The sequence below is a fragment of the Nematolebias whitei genome, chromosome 8 (assembly GCF_014905685.2).
Source record: "Nematolebias whitei isolate Nwh7 chromosome 8, NemWhi1, whole genome shotgun sequence".
Taxonomy (NCBI): domain Eukaryota; kingdom Metazoa; phylum Chordata; class Actinopteri; order Cyprinodontiformes; family Rivulidae; genus Nematolebias; species Nematolebias whitei.
This window is the reverse complement of record NC_056505.1, coordinates 10,495,140-10,509,315: the sequence shown is the minus strand read 5'-3', so window position 1 is coordinate 10,509,315 and position 14,176 is coordinate 10,495,140. Positions and strand designations below refer to the sequence as shown.

At 37.9% G+C, this 14,176-nt stretch overlaps 1 protein-coding gene across 1 annotated transcript in view; it reads left to right on the top strand.

The window, feature by feature from the left end:
• Positions 1-1,262: 1,262 nt before the first annotated feature.
• Positions 1,263-14,176, top strand: part of LOC119413844 (protein FAM214B) — a 32,905-nt gene continuing 19,991 nt past the window's right edge. Inside the window, exon 1 of the mRNA XM_037680910.1 lies at positions 1,263-1,606. The gene's annotated coding sequence lies outside the window, so the exon portion shown is untranslated. The remainder of the gene's footprint in view (positions 1,607-14,176) is intronic.

The window sequence follows — 14,176 nt, the reverse complement described above, 5'->3', positions numbered from 1 at the left end:
GAAAATAGATTTTTGTAATGCACACAAGAATATTAATCCAAGTGATTTTTTTTTTCTTTTTTGTTGACGATAAACTTGTACACTAAATAAACTTTCGTTTCTCTTTTTAGTTCATGATATTTAAAGATTTACTGGAAAAGTCCTGCAGATGCAAATGAACGAATACTTCCAAATAAGGAGTGTGAGCTACAAAGGTTATAAATGTGTTGAAATTAAGACATTTTGTTTTGATAGCTAAAGCATTTCAAGTCTTATCAAAACAAATGGATTAAACTTAGTTGTAAAATGTTTTTAAGTTGTGAAAAGATCTCTTCAAAGCCTAATGAAACATGGTCAGGTTAGAAAAAAAATCCGATAATGGGATGTCTTAAGTAAAATGAACTGGACTACAGGATTGGATACTCTTTGTCGCATGCAAAAAAATGGTTTGTGATTTAGCACTTGTTGAAATGGTTATTTTTATTCCTGTAAGGTTGTCTTTTGTGAGCAAGCATGCTTATTTAGTGCTTGTCTTGAAACTGCCAGTAAATTATTTCAAGCAGGCATTCTTTCACTGAATAAAGAGTCACTTCATAAGTGCTGTAGTTTAAAAATGCGATTCAGACTGCGGTTGTTCTGCGAAATGGAGTATAACCAAAGATGAATGAATTGCCAAGAGCAGTAAATGTGTAAGGTCCTATATTTCACTCCCATGTGCTCACAGGCCCTTTTATCTTTTCAGGCCTCCTCTACATGGTAGTGTAATAAGGCCTTGTGTGCTGTGGGTAGATGGGTGTGGAGTCAGTGCAGCTGCAAGCCAGTATAGGGATTCAACGTGTAGCTGAGCTATTCTTAGCCCTGACATGGCTCTCATTTATTCAGTGCAAACAGGAGACGGGGATTGCCTTATAGTTTTTTTTATGTCATGCTACTGTCGGTCAGTGTGGGCTTAAAATGTATTATATTTTCATAACAAGTGCTCTAATTTTGCATAGCTTAATGGTAAATATTCAAGGATATGGTTGTGTGAACGTCAGCTCAAAAAGCTGTCCCTGGTCCCAAAGTCTGGGGGGTAGAAAAGCACGTGTACTGGGTGGACCTTGAAGTAATCCATAAGCCTATAGCGGAGCAGAGTTTTTGAATGCAATCTGCATGATTTAAAACGGTCCAGGTTTCTGGATGCTGATTGGTTAAGAGGAAAAGCAACAGCCAATGGTATAAAGTGTTAGTACCCAGCTGGCATCTAAGTCCCGCCCCCCCTACGTAGTTGTCAGCAAACCCCGGAAACGTCTCTTAAAGGGACACGGCGAATTTTATGTAAAAGGTTCCAACAACGACAGCTGCGAACACAGAAAAGAGACACATTGAGGAGGAAAGGACGCCAGCCAAGAACCAAGCTTTGTAGCAGGATAGAGCAAGAAGACGGAACTGAAAGTACCCGAGCCTTTTAACCATCTTATACGCAGCTAATGTTGCTAACTTCTGTGTTCAGTCTTCTGCTGTTAGCCACCTGGAAACCGACAACGTAGCAGTCAACACGACAGATAAAAAAAAAAAAAGGCCAAACTCCGAAACGACAGGGACGCGTCAGTTCTGGCTTCCCTCTGAGTTCATCTTTCTTTGTGAGGTTTGTGACCAGCATTTACATACTTGCTTTGGTCTATTTGTGTTTTTATTGTTATGCAGTTGTGAACTTGTACTGTGGAGAAATGGGACAAAAGCTCGGCTCACTTCCGAACGCCTTAAGAGAAAATGCTCATCCTAAAGCATGCAGGTGGTTGCAGTCATCCTTTTTCCACATTTGTGAGTGGGAACAAGCAATGGCTGGAAACTAACCTGAGACAGCTGATGACCTGACAGTAGCTTGTACAATTAAAGGGGGCGTTCCCTGCTTTGTCTGCCTTTATTCTCACTTTTTCATGTGTTTGCATGCAGACTGCGGTGGGAAGAGAAATGGTCAAAGAAATCCCAATGTTTTAATCATCTTCATTGCTTCACATGTGTATGGCATGAAAATGCATATGATTTCAAACATTATAATTTTGCATTTTCTTGGGGTTGCACATCTATGTGCAAATTAAAAAAAAAAAAATCAACAAGCAGTGCTATTAAATGCAAGATTATGACTTGGGTTAAACATTTGGGATAATGATCAGCAAAAGCTTACTGGAGGGAGACTAGCATTGCAGTGTGTATTGTTCCCTTGGATTGCACTTGGGAGTTGCATTGCATCATGCAGTGTGCAGGCCAGGACAATGATGTTGGCACTGAACCCTGGTTACAATATTTGTAAAGTCTTTAATTTGTCTGCATTTTATTGCATTTGGTATTTTGCTTTTCTTGCAACACAGTGATTCCTATTGTCCAGATAAGCATGGTCTGGTGGCATTGATATGCACATTATATTATGCAGTCTCACTGCATCACCCATACACGTGCATATGGGATTCCTGCAGCTGCCTCACATGTATATAAATAGAGACATTTTGCATGCACATACACATGCACTGTACATATCCTCACTGCAGTAGCAAAGTACATGCATTGCTCTTAGATCCCACCCCCACCTCTCTGTCTGGGAGAAAGCAGTGGGCTTTGTCCTCAGCTGAGTGTGACGTCATGCAGATATTTGCTGTAATCAGCCCTGAAGGCAGTGTACATGTTGTTCAGGAGACCTGGGTCTGGGCTTGTCATACGTACTAACACACTTGGACTCGGGTTCCCAGCACACAGGGAAATAAGCTTTTCTAAGTATTGCAGTATGTTCAGGTGAGGCAGTGGATTCTCGAAAATCCCTTTTCATTTAAAAAAAGAACAAAGAAATAAGAGATCAAACATGACAAAGGTAAAAGCAGAAAAGGAACAGCAACTTCAGGAATCCCCAGCAATGAACACTCTGTTTTCCTATTTTAATATGCATATTTTCTGCTTCTCTGACCCTCTCAACAACATACTAAGTGAACAAGAGAAGTCATATCTAGTTGGGTGTCCATACTCTCATTTTAAAGTATGGAATGAACATTGTGTAATTTATAAATTGGATATTATATAGTTAACACTCAAGAGTTGTAACTTTTTATTCTACATTGTGTAAAAGCATTCCACACCTTGCATGCAGTTCAGATACACTTTTATTCATAGGTAGGTCATCTGATAATGTGCAACACTTAAGGGACATCATTTATCCTTTTGTCCTCTGTGTGTCCAGCCTGTTTTTTTTTTTTTGTTTTTTTTTTACAAATGGACTGCACTACCTTTTTATTGCTTATGGTTTATGGATTGTATGGTTACAGCCTATCACTGTAATTCTCATTGTTTGTTTTTACCTGGCAGTGTTCTGCCTGTTTCAGGAAAGTGGTGGTGGTTTGATTATATTCTATGAGCTGGTGAGAGCTTGTTGTAAGCCTTCCAATGTGCCTCTGCAGGATTTGATGTCAGAGATTACAGATGATTATGTAGGTTAGATCCAGTGGTCATCACGTCTCTGAGGCTGTATTGATCTCTAAGGGCGTATGTGTGACTGCGTACGAGTGCAAACAAGTATTACAAGAACTCCAGTCCAGCTAAAACACAGAAAAAAATAAATACAAGGATTGTGCTTAAAGATACAAGAAGCAAAATAAAATATTTGTTTTCAAAAGCATGCAAAAGTGATGTTAAACTCATATTTTAACACACAACTTTTGTTCTGTACTAATATTCATTGTAGACTTACAGAGAAAATCTTAAAAAAAAAAATATATATATATATACTAACTCACTTTGCTTCATTTGAGTTTATATTTTTGTATATAAATCTTAATGTGCATCCAGTGATGTGTGAAACTCAAGGTCCTTCTTTGCAACTACCGTTACTCATTTTCTGCTGTACTGAGCAAAAGCCTATTTATTTCAAATTATGTATTTATTTTAGTGTTGGAAAGCCAAACATAGTAATGCTCAATAAACTCACTCACCTTAGATGGAGGCTGAGATAAAGGAGCAAAACTGAGAAGGGAGCTTAAACTTTATCTGAATGTCCTCATACTTTGTGTTGTGGAGATCTTTCTGTCCTGAGCTTCCATATGAGACGGCATGTACAAAACTTTGATTGGTCCCTTTTTAAAATGTTCTAACAGTCCCTGTGAGGCTCTGTAACCAAATTTATGAGCATGCCACCACCATTGAAGGTGTTTAACTATTAAACTGCATTTGTAAGTATTCAGAAACATATTTTAGCTCAAATCTAACCACTGGCTTGCTAGAAAAACCCAGCTTTGTAAAAACGACACTTGTTACTAATCTAAATAAATAATTTCAAAAAGAAATTTCCCTGCATGCGTAATCATGATCTCTCAGCATTGTCTCACTGAGGTTAGTTGAAATACTTTTTACAGTGAAATGAAGGAAATGGATGTGTCATCATAGACGCTTGAACTGATTAAGTGCCATGAAACTGCTTTAGTGGTTTTGAGTCTTCAACAGTTTTGACCTAATTTTGCAAACTACAAAAATGAGATATTTTGGGGTTTTTTTTTCATGTTGGGTTTTTAATTCTGTTGATATATGATCAGAATCCAGCTATTTATTCCACGTTTTTCTTTGAAGTTTATGCTAAGGAGCTCAAATCGACTTTACAGTCTTCACAGATGGATTAGTACATGAGTTCAGACCACTTCACTCTGATCTTACTGCCATTTAATGTGTTGCTATGCATTGATCCTGTGAAAGGTAGATGGTTTGTTTGGATTCTGGTGTTGGTTAGATGAACATAAAGGCAATGAATGAAAGAGGACAAAAAAAAAAAAAATTGCTAACACTAAGTATAGTATATATTTAGAAGCCCAACTTTGTGTTTCAGCATACATTATTTGGAGGATTTATAAAGTAGCAGAAAACTAGGAAAATCCTAAACATGCAAATTTGGCTTTCCATAAATTGCTTTTTTCGTGATTTTGGTTGAAAGTTGAGCGAACACTGTTGTATTTTTAACACATTATTTTGATATTTTATGTTCTGTGCAGCTGTCCATCCCAACTTTGTATAGTAATTGTAAAATATATATTTTATTATTAACTTAAATTAAAGTTTTGAACTTGGGTGATAACAGAAGAAGAAAGAGAAGAGAAGAGCACAATGACTGAACCCACTGTTTAATTAATCAACACAGTTTTCCATTACACCCTGAGAATCAAAGCTCTGTGATACCAGTTATCTAGCTGGTCTCAATTGTTTTCTACAGTACTTTAGTTTGAACACGTTCCATTTGTTGTTACTGAACAATTAGCAATGGTTTTATGACATTCACTTCCATGAAATGTTCAGTATTTTTTAAAGTGCTTTGTTCTGTAGATATATATATATACATATATATACATACATACACAAACATATGTATATATTCTGTTGAGTTTTAAAGTTTTTTTTTTTTAACGAGATAGTATAAAGGTTAAAAAAATATAGGGCTTAACATTTGTTCATTGCAGTTGTTTATGAAGTAACTCTAAAGAAGCATGTAAATTCTTGAAACATCACTGGGTATATTTGTTCATCCATATGTTAATTACTGCATCACGTTAGTGTGTTATGGTAAATGCTTCTCTGTGTTTCTGGCTGGTCCTCTCTTGGTGTCTCATCAGAGAGGCAGGAAACAGCTTTGTTTTCCAAACTGCAGTCATCTGAATCCTTTGCAGTATCCCTTTTATTTATGGCTTGACGTAACACGCCGAGGACATGCAGGCACCAGTCAGGCTTGAAGAAGAGAAATACAGGAAATGTAAGGAAAATGTGCAAGAGAATGATTTGCAGCAAAGGTTGAGATGGGCTCAAGTCAAACTGACTCAGCTCTTTATGCTTTTATTCAACTGCATCTTACAAAATTGTCTTCAGTGTACAACGCATGCTTACCATCAAGGTGAACAAAATATTCAGTTATAAGTCTACAAATAGTATACGTGTGATGCAACATTTTCCAAGGTTACCTGGCTGCAATTTCTATACATTTTTTGTACATGTTCAGTATATTCAAGTAAAGGTTATCGTTTTTACAGATATTATAAAGTAAGCAACACATTAAAACAGTTTTAAATAGTTGAATATGTTGGGGTGTTTGTGTTTTGTGTGTGCTTATTTTGACCCATTAGATTGGAAATGGAGGCCTGATTTGATGACTAAATTGTATTTTGTGAACACACTGAACATAATGTAGGGGGCTGCAGTACTTTGGTGGCTGGTGTCGCGGTCTTGTAATCCTGTGGTTACAGGTTCAAGCCCTGGTTGCATCAGGAAGGGCATCCAGTGAAAAACAAACTGCCAAATCTTTCATGCAAGTTTGCTCACTGTGGTGACCCCTGAAGAATTGAGCAGCAGAATGAAACTTTTTATACTGAACATAATGTGATTTCTGGGTTTTTAAGTTGCAAGTTTACATGAAATGAAAAAACAGTGGGTTGTGAGTATGGGTTAGGTGTTGGAATGGGCTGTGTACAATAAATAAAAGTCTGTTCAATGACCTAGGAAGAATATTTGCACAAGCATGTACTGTATATACTAAGTTTCTTTCGGCTGCTCCCTTCTTCAGGGGTCACCACAGCAAGCGAACTCGCATGAAAGATTTGTAATTTGTTTTACACCGGATGCCCTTCCTGACGCAACCTGGGCTCGAACCCGCAACCTCAGGATTACAAGACCGCGGCACTGACCACCGAGCTACCGCAGCCCACAAGCATATACTGTATATGGTGAGTTGAAATGAGTTTAGGATTAACCTTGTTTTGATTATTTATTTACATATTCCTTGGACAAAGACAAAAAGGCTGTTACTATTACTTACTGATATGTATTAATCTTACTGGGCATGGTGGTGCAGAGGTTGGAGAAGGTGGTCCTGTGATTGGAAGATCGCCGTTTCAAGCCTCGTTACCGACAACATCAAAAATGTGGGTGGAGTAGGTGAAGCACCCACACCTGCCCCCACCCTCATTCGCCCCACTCTGGGCCCTTGAGCAAGGCCCTTAACACCCATCATCTGCTCCTCCGGGTGTCCTAGATAGCAGCTCTCTGCTCCACACAGAGGGCTGTGGTAGCTCGGTGGTCTGTGGTTTCGTCAGGAAGGACATCCGGCGTAAAAATAACTGCCAAGTCTTCGTGCGACTTAATTCGCTGTGGCGACCCCAACGCAGGGAGCAGCAAAAAAAAAAAAAAAAAGTATTAATCTTACTCATGAAGAGCTGCACAATGTTGGATAAAAATAAAATATGCAGTAATCAATGAAAAATACTTTATTAATCCCAAAGGGAAATTATTTATGTTGTATTATGTTATATTTTATGTTGTATTGCATTCTCCTATATTTTGCTTCCAAATATTTTAACATTTGTCTTTAAAGTAATAAGAAAACTGTAGCTCTTTGGTTCGTGATCTTCTCCTTATGTCAGGGCTGAACACACATTTGTAAGGGAAACGAGCTCCAACTGTTATTGTAATCTTCCACCATCCTCTTTGGTTGGGAATCCTCTCCACCACCAGGCTTACGTTGGTAACCAATCAGTAGTCAACTGGCTGGTTAAACAGTGACAGTATGTTAGTTAGATATTGGTGATTTAGCCCTGAGAGAGGTTGTCCCCCCGACCCCCTGTTCCTTTAACTAGCTAAATGTCGACCAGGAATACGTTTTGCTGAGATCAATCAAAGTAATGTCTCGCCATCAGAGCTCTGCAAATTTCTCAAGCATGAAATTGAGGCAGAGAGCTTGAACGATAGGTGAAAAGAGACAGCTGAATTCAAAGAAAAGAATGAAGACTGAGAGGGAAAATGGAAGAGGTGGGGTAAAGGAGAGGTTTATTTCCTGTCCTTCATGAATAGGCAGCATATTTTTGTGGAACATTCCTCTGAGCATGCCCAACTTGTCACCAAGACTCAGGCTGCCACAATTTATAACATTGCTTTGTACCTTCATTGTCTCTGGGTTTTTTTGTTTGTTTGTTTGTTTTTTTAATGTAGTTCCTAATATCACCATGCCAGAAAATAATTACAAATAAAGACTGAATTGAAACAAAGATTAAAATCTGCAGAATCTTGCCTAACTAAATTTAATCAGTGCATAGCCGTTTGTGCAAAAGCAAATGTTCCCACACGTGCAAAGTTAAACCAGATCATATTGACACTGTGTAATAAAATAATTAATTGTTGGTGGAAATTGTTTCAAAGTTAGTGGAGTAGTTCGTACTTTAAGAGAAGCTGTGCAATATCCGTTACTGTAAAAGTAACTTGCCAAAGTAAGTGTCCAGCTGTGTTTACTTACAGAAATGAAATACAGAAATGTTTATGGCTCTTTGTAAAGTACAGAAGTTAATCAGATGATTCACTAGTCTTTCAGAAGGTTAAGTGTTTCAAATAAAATGAAGCTTAAGATAAAAGCGATAAATATCACTTGCATACAATTACTATATTTATTTTGAGTAGGTTTATGACTGTATATAAAAGTATTTAATACATTTCCTATTGCCTTTTGTTACCAAACCTGAAACAAATACATTTATAAATGACAACTGCTTTTGACCTAATTATACAAGTTCCTTTTTTAAGCACACTTGTAATGGGAAGCTTCTTTGGGTCACGCTGGGGAGAGGTTTTTAAACTCCCAGCTGATCAAACACACCCTTCAAAAGATAGTTCATCTTCACAGATCATTACAGCACAGTGCACATGTAAACACAAAGAAACCAGTCGGGGTGGGTAGCAACCTGTGTGAACTTGCTGACAGTGGTAAAGTTTGATTATGGGATTATGTTGGTGGAGCTGAAGCATTTGCTAAGAGATTATGTAATAATGTTTTACCTTGTTGCCAAGAGAGACAAACAGTGGGATATATTGTAAAAATGAATGATGGCTAATGATAAATAAAATAAACACATCACTGCATGTTCACATGAGTAAGACTCATGACTTGATAAGACTGAATAAGTTACTGTATTTCTACTGTATTGTTATATTTAAAGTTTGGCAGTTTTAAGTACGAACACATTGCATTACAAAATTAGCCCAAAATACAGTTTTGTAATTTTTATAGTAAATTCTTAAACTATTTTGAAACATGAAAAAAAAGCACACACCAAGTATCACAAGAGGGGCCATGTACCTTTTAAACATGTTCAATAGGTTGCACTCACCCACCCCACATGCACACATGCACATTGTTACAGTCACCCCCACCCTTCCAACCTTTCTTTGTTCCTTTTTCTCTGAAAGAAAAAAAAATCAAATCTTGTTTTCAATATTTAAAACTTTTTAGTTCAAACGATGACTAATAGTCTTGTGTTTCAGGCTGGCTGAATCTTATTTTGGTCCATTTGATTTCATCTATGAACCCTTCTGAACACTGCTGGTGTCACCTAGAGAAGCCTAATGAAACAAGCAGGCTGCTTTTAAAATGCCACAGCAGAGAGGCTAATCTCGACGTTGTCATCTAACATAAAAACAAACACGATCTTGCGCTCTGGTCAGGATTGCCAGAATGTGAGCATTTGATGGAATGTGTGTAGGTGTATATTTTCAGTGCATCTTTCCTCCCAGCTGCACAGTGCCCTCAAATGGGGGAGGGTTTTCATGGCAAAACACACCCTATTTCCCCCAGATATGGAAACAATGTCAGCTCTTAAATCAACAGATGGTTGTAAGAATGTGTATGTTTGTGTATGATGAAACTTAAGGCTTGCTGCTTGGAAACAAAACATCCATAATATTAAGAAGCTTTTCAGCAGGTAGTGGGTATACTGTGCTTGGAAACCGAACTATACCAGTTAGTACGATGTAATCGTCAATTTATTTTGATTTTTCAGCATATTGAACATTTCCAAATTTCTCTGATGCTTATATTTGAATAAATGTATAACAAACTTTGTACAACAGTTGGCTTTGTATTAAAAACATATATAATTTAGAAAATGGTATCAAAGCAAAACGTGCTCGAGTATTAAATACCGTACGTGCCGCCGTACACATTGCACCGCCATATTCATTCATTCATTCAACCTTTATTTAGCCAGGTAAATCCCATATAAGTCACATCAGTCCAAATATGTCTAATAAAGTGGTAAAAACAAATGCGTCACTTCGCCGCATAAGTCGCATCTATTATGCGTCACCGCTAACAACCCGGAAATGTGGGCCGGTGTTGTGCCAAAAATCGATTGGCTGCCAAATGGCGGCCGCGGGAGCATGCACGGGAGGACTTTAACAAGAATTTAACAAGATTAACACTTGAAAACAATTATTTGTTTGCTCAAAATTATAGCAAAGGTGTGCCTCAGTTGAACTTTTCCTTAATAAATGCACTTTGACAGTCAAATCAGCTGTATTTCAAAATCCGATTCACGGAAGCGGGAGTGCGCACAGGGACGAATCATTGTGCATTTCTTCAAAATGTAACAAGATGACTACCTAAAATCAATTCATTTGCTCGTAATTATAGTAATTGTGTGTCTCAGTTGAACTTTTCCTTAATAAATGTTTTTCAATGGTCAAATCAGCTGCATTTCGCCTGGGCAGCGCAGCAAAATGCAGCTGATTTGACGTTTGCTCCAGGAGTTCTGGAGCGAGACGAAGGTGGCTGGTATGGCAAGCAAAGTGTCTCATTAATAAACACTTTTACCTATTAATTAGACACTTGGCTTGCCACATTAGTCGAAGGCCCTCTAGTGGCTGAAAATGGTAGTGTTCAATATTTTCCATGTCACAATAAATGAAATTGTTAAATCTCAGCCAAGATTTGTTATAAATATGCAAAAAAATAAATAGGTCGATTCGCTGTATGAGTCGCAGGCATGCTAATTTATGAAAAAAAAAAAAGGTGACTTGTATAGCAAAAATTACGGTAGTGAGTACAGAATTATACAATAATTCGCTGGATAATCAATGTAATAAACAAGCGCTGCAGATAAATTGTTATGGAATTGTTTAACTGCCGTTTAACATATCAATGACACATGCCTACTGATATGGCATGTATCAATGGGCATTTTTAAGTGGGTACTCTGAAATTCTTAAGCTTTTCTAGTGGATATACTCCGTATACCCACGTATCACTTGGACTACACCACTGGATTTGACCTTAGAAGATGCAGTTGAGCCTGTTTGAAAACGATATCCTTGTCTCATTTCAATCTTGACTGGTCAGTTTATCTATCTCTCCTTATTCCCACTCCCTTTCCTCTCTCCCCTATCCCCACATCTCTTTATTTGGATGTGGAAGCCAAAGGTTTGTCTTGTTTTTCAAACCACTTCTCAGCCCATCTGGACTGAATGTATCATTGAATGTGTTTAGTGTTGTAATAAATACTCAGATAAGCCACTAATTTGAACAAATTTACAGTTCTAGTCAAGTTTTAAGCAAAATGTTGGGTATTTTAATAGGTTGTATAATTAGAACATATGAAACTTAATGAAAAGTTCAGCTAAAAGTTTACCAAATAATGTAAATCTTTAAATTGAAATTGTGTCATTTAGTAGACAAAGTGAGTAACAAATGAAAAACATTCAAACTTCTGTACAGTGAGATCATGTGATGCATTAGGCAGCAAATCTATTTAAATGGCTGTGCAGGCGAAGCTGGTACAAAGATAGTGCTGTGAGGAATGTTAGGTGTGTTCGTGTATTGAACCCTGCATGTAAACGAGTTATGATCTGTAGTGAGTCACGTGAGGTACGTGTCACTTGTTGTATGACAAATATATGAATTATATATGCATACAATATTCACGAGTTCTTCATTTTTCTGACTGTAAATGTCGTGCATTGAATTTAACAGAAATGTAACGAGAGACGTTATTTATCTTTGACCCATCAAATGAATGGAATCATTTATTTTCAGAATCAAAGTTTAACATCAAACATTTACATTAATTTGGCAAAATATGAAAATAATAACAGACAGTTTCACAGAAAATGAACTTCAAATCACTCGGCGGTGATTTGAGGACTTTGCTTAAGATATTTCTAAAATATCTGTACTGATTTATGAGAGAGAGGTGGGTTTTAGAGTGAAAGGAGATTATCTTACAGAGAACTGTGTGAGGGAAGTTTAATCTGTTTAACCAGAAATTGCACGCTTCGTCAGATCCTCAGCCCGTCCACGGTACACTTGAGTCGAAGAGGAAATCTTTACCTGGTTTGACGATAGATCAGCTCAGTAAGAGTCCTTCAGACTGTTTCAGCGCCTCCGTTCAGAACAGCTAGAAATCCTCGGAGAGTCGTGCGTGGTTAGTTCAAACAGAAGTATAATCCCAAACGTCCCTGGTTCTTCATAACTCCAAACTCTTCATAACCGGCTGCATCTCTCAGAACTCTCATTCTCTTGGAATTCTGGAATTCTCTCGAAATCTTCTCTTCTCTATTCTATGAACTGAGAAGTTGCCACATTTTATTTGGGTCGACTTCCTGTTCAATTTAGAGCTTTCTGATTCGTGGAAGGACCAGAAAGAGGAGTGGATTTGTGACGTAAGATGTTATCATAAGTCAAGGATTGTTTACAACATACAGAAAAGATTATTGCAGCAACAGCAGACTTCGTGGAGTCTCACACTTTGTAATCTTTTCAAATAGTAAAACATGACATTTTTCTCGGTAAACATTTTAGTTGACCGAAAACCAACCTTTAACATACTTACGACAGCTTGCTCATTTCAGACAGAAAATCAAGAAAGTCATATTCAGGTGATTTCTTCTCTGAATGAGGACCAAAAATCATTACTTACTGTTTATGTAAAATAAAAATTAGTAGTTCTTTTCAACCTGTAAAGCATTGAGTGAACTAACACAATTTGATTATCAAAACATTTGTAAGACAGTAATGATTATAGAGGATTGTCTTTTCTGCTTGATTAATTCAAGAAAGAAAGTTCATCAGATGGTTCAGACTTATTCAGATCAATGATAATAACAGTCTCTGTCCATCTGGTATATTTGAGGTCATCTGGTTCACTACAGTTCTGAGTTTTATTTAAAAAAAAAAAATGTTTTGGCATTTATAGTGTAAATAATTATTTTTTTTAAAAAAGTACTAAAATTAGAAAATACACTTTTGTGTCTTTGTCGCCCTGTGTGACAGATAATTTATCAAAAAAGCAGCAACTGGCGCAAACTTTCCACCTTTTTTAGAAGAAGTTTCTGGACGTCACAGTTGGCAGCTGAGCAGAAGGCAGACATAAATCAAGAGTCGTGGCAAAGAGGCAATGGCTGAAACCTGAAGAGGCTGCGTTCAGTTTCTGTTACATGTTCCAACCAGCACACATGGGTTGACGAGTGGCTTCCAACAGCACGCTGCATATGGGTGTGTTTTGTCTCTGTAACAAGAGCTCTGGATGAATCGGTGAGCTAAAAAAGCATGCTTAACATCCTCAAGTAAGCTTTGTGACCAGCGCTTTACACTTGTGCAATGTCTGCTCGGTGTGTGTGAAGTGACAGAGCACACACAAAATGTGCGATGTACTCTCCTGTGTGGACTTTAACCACACCGCTCTGAAACAGTCATTGCATGTTCAACATGACGTTCCTCATTAGCTCACAGTTGCCAAAATTACTCACACAAGCGCACAGCTGATGGCTGGTGCTCCACTGATAGTTGTTTTTTTTTTTTTTTGCACACACACACGTGAGTCTATCTGTACTCCAGCTGCTGTTTGTGTTCTGCAGGAACACAGAATATATGACGGTACACACAGATTGAAGTTGTGTGTCAGAAAATGAACGAGGAGGAGAGTAACGTTCATGTGCATATTTAATCTCAGTGGTGTTATTGTTTTTATCAACTGATGTTCTTTCAATAGATGTAAAGAAACAGGCCAGACGCCCATGGCTTTCTGTGGGGAAGACTTTCAAATGTAATCTCTGTGCACAAAACATGCTAATAACATTTTGCATATACTTTGAGAAAAGTGCTTTTCTGTTTTCTGCAAAACAGGACAGGCAGGAGCAGGTGGGCGGGCTTTTGGCTCTGCACACTTCCTCTCCCCTTCCACAGTTTCCCCCAAGCCAATGAGAACCTCAGCCAATACAGCTGACCCCCCTTTTCTCTAGCCAATCGCGTAGCAACTTCCAGCCCCCCCTCCCTTTCTTTCCTCTGTATGCCTTCACTGCTGAGTGAGCAAAGCATGCCTGGCTCTATCAGCTGAGAGGAAAACAACATAAAGAAAACACATTGAGGGAGCAGGGTAACAACAGA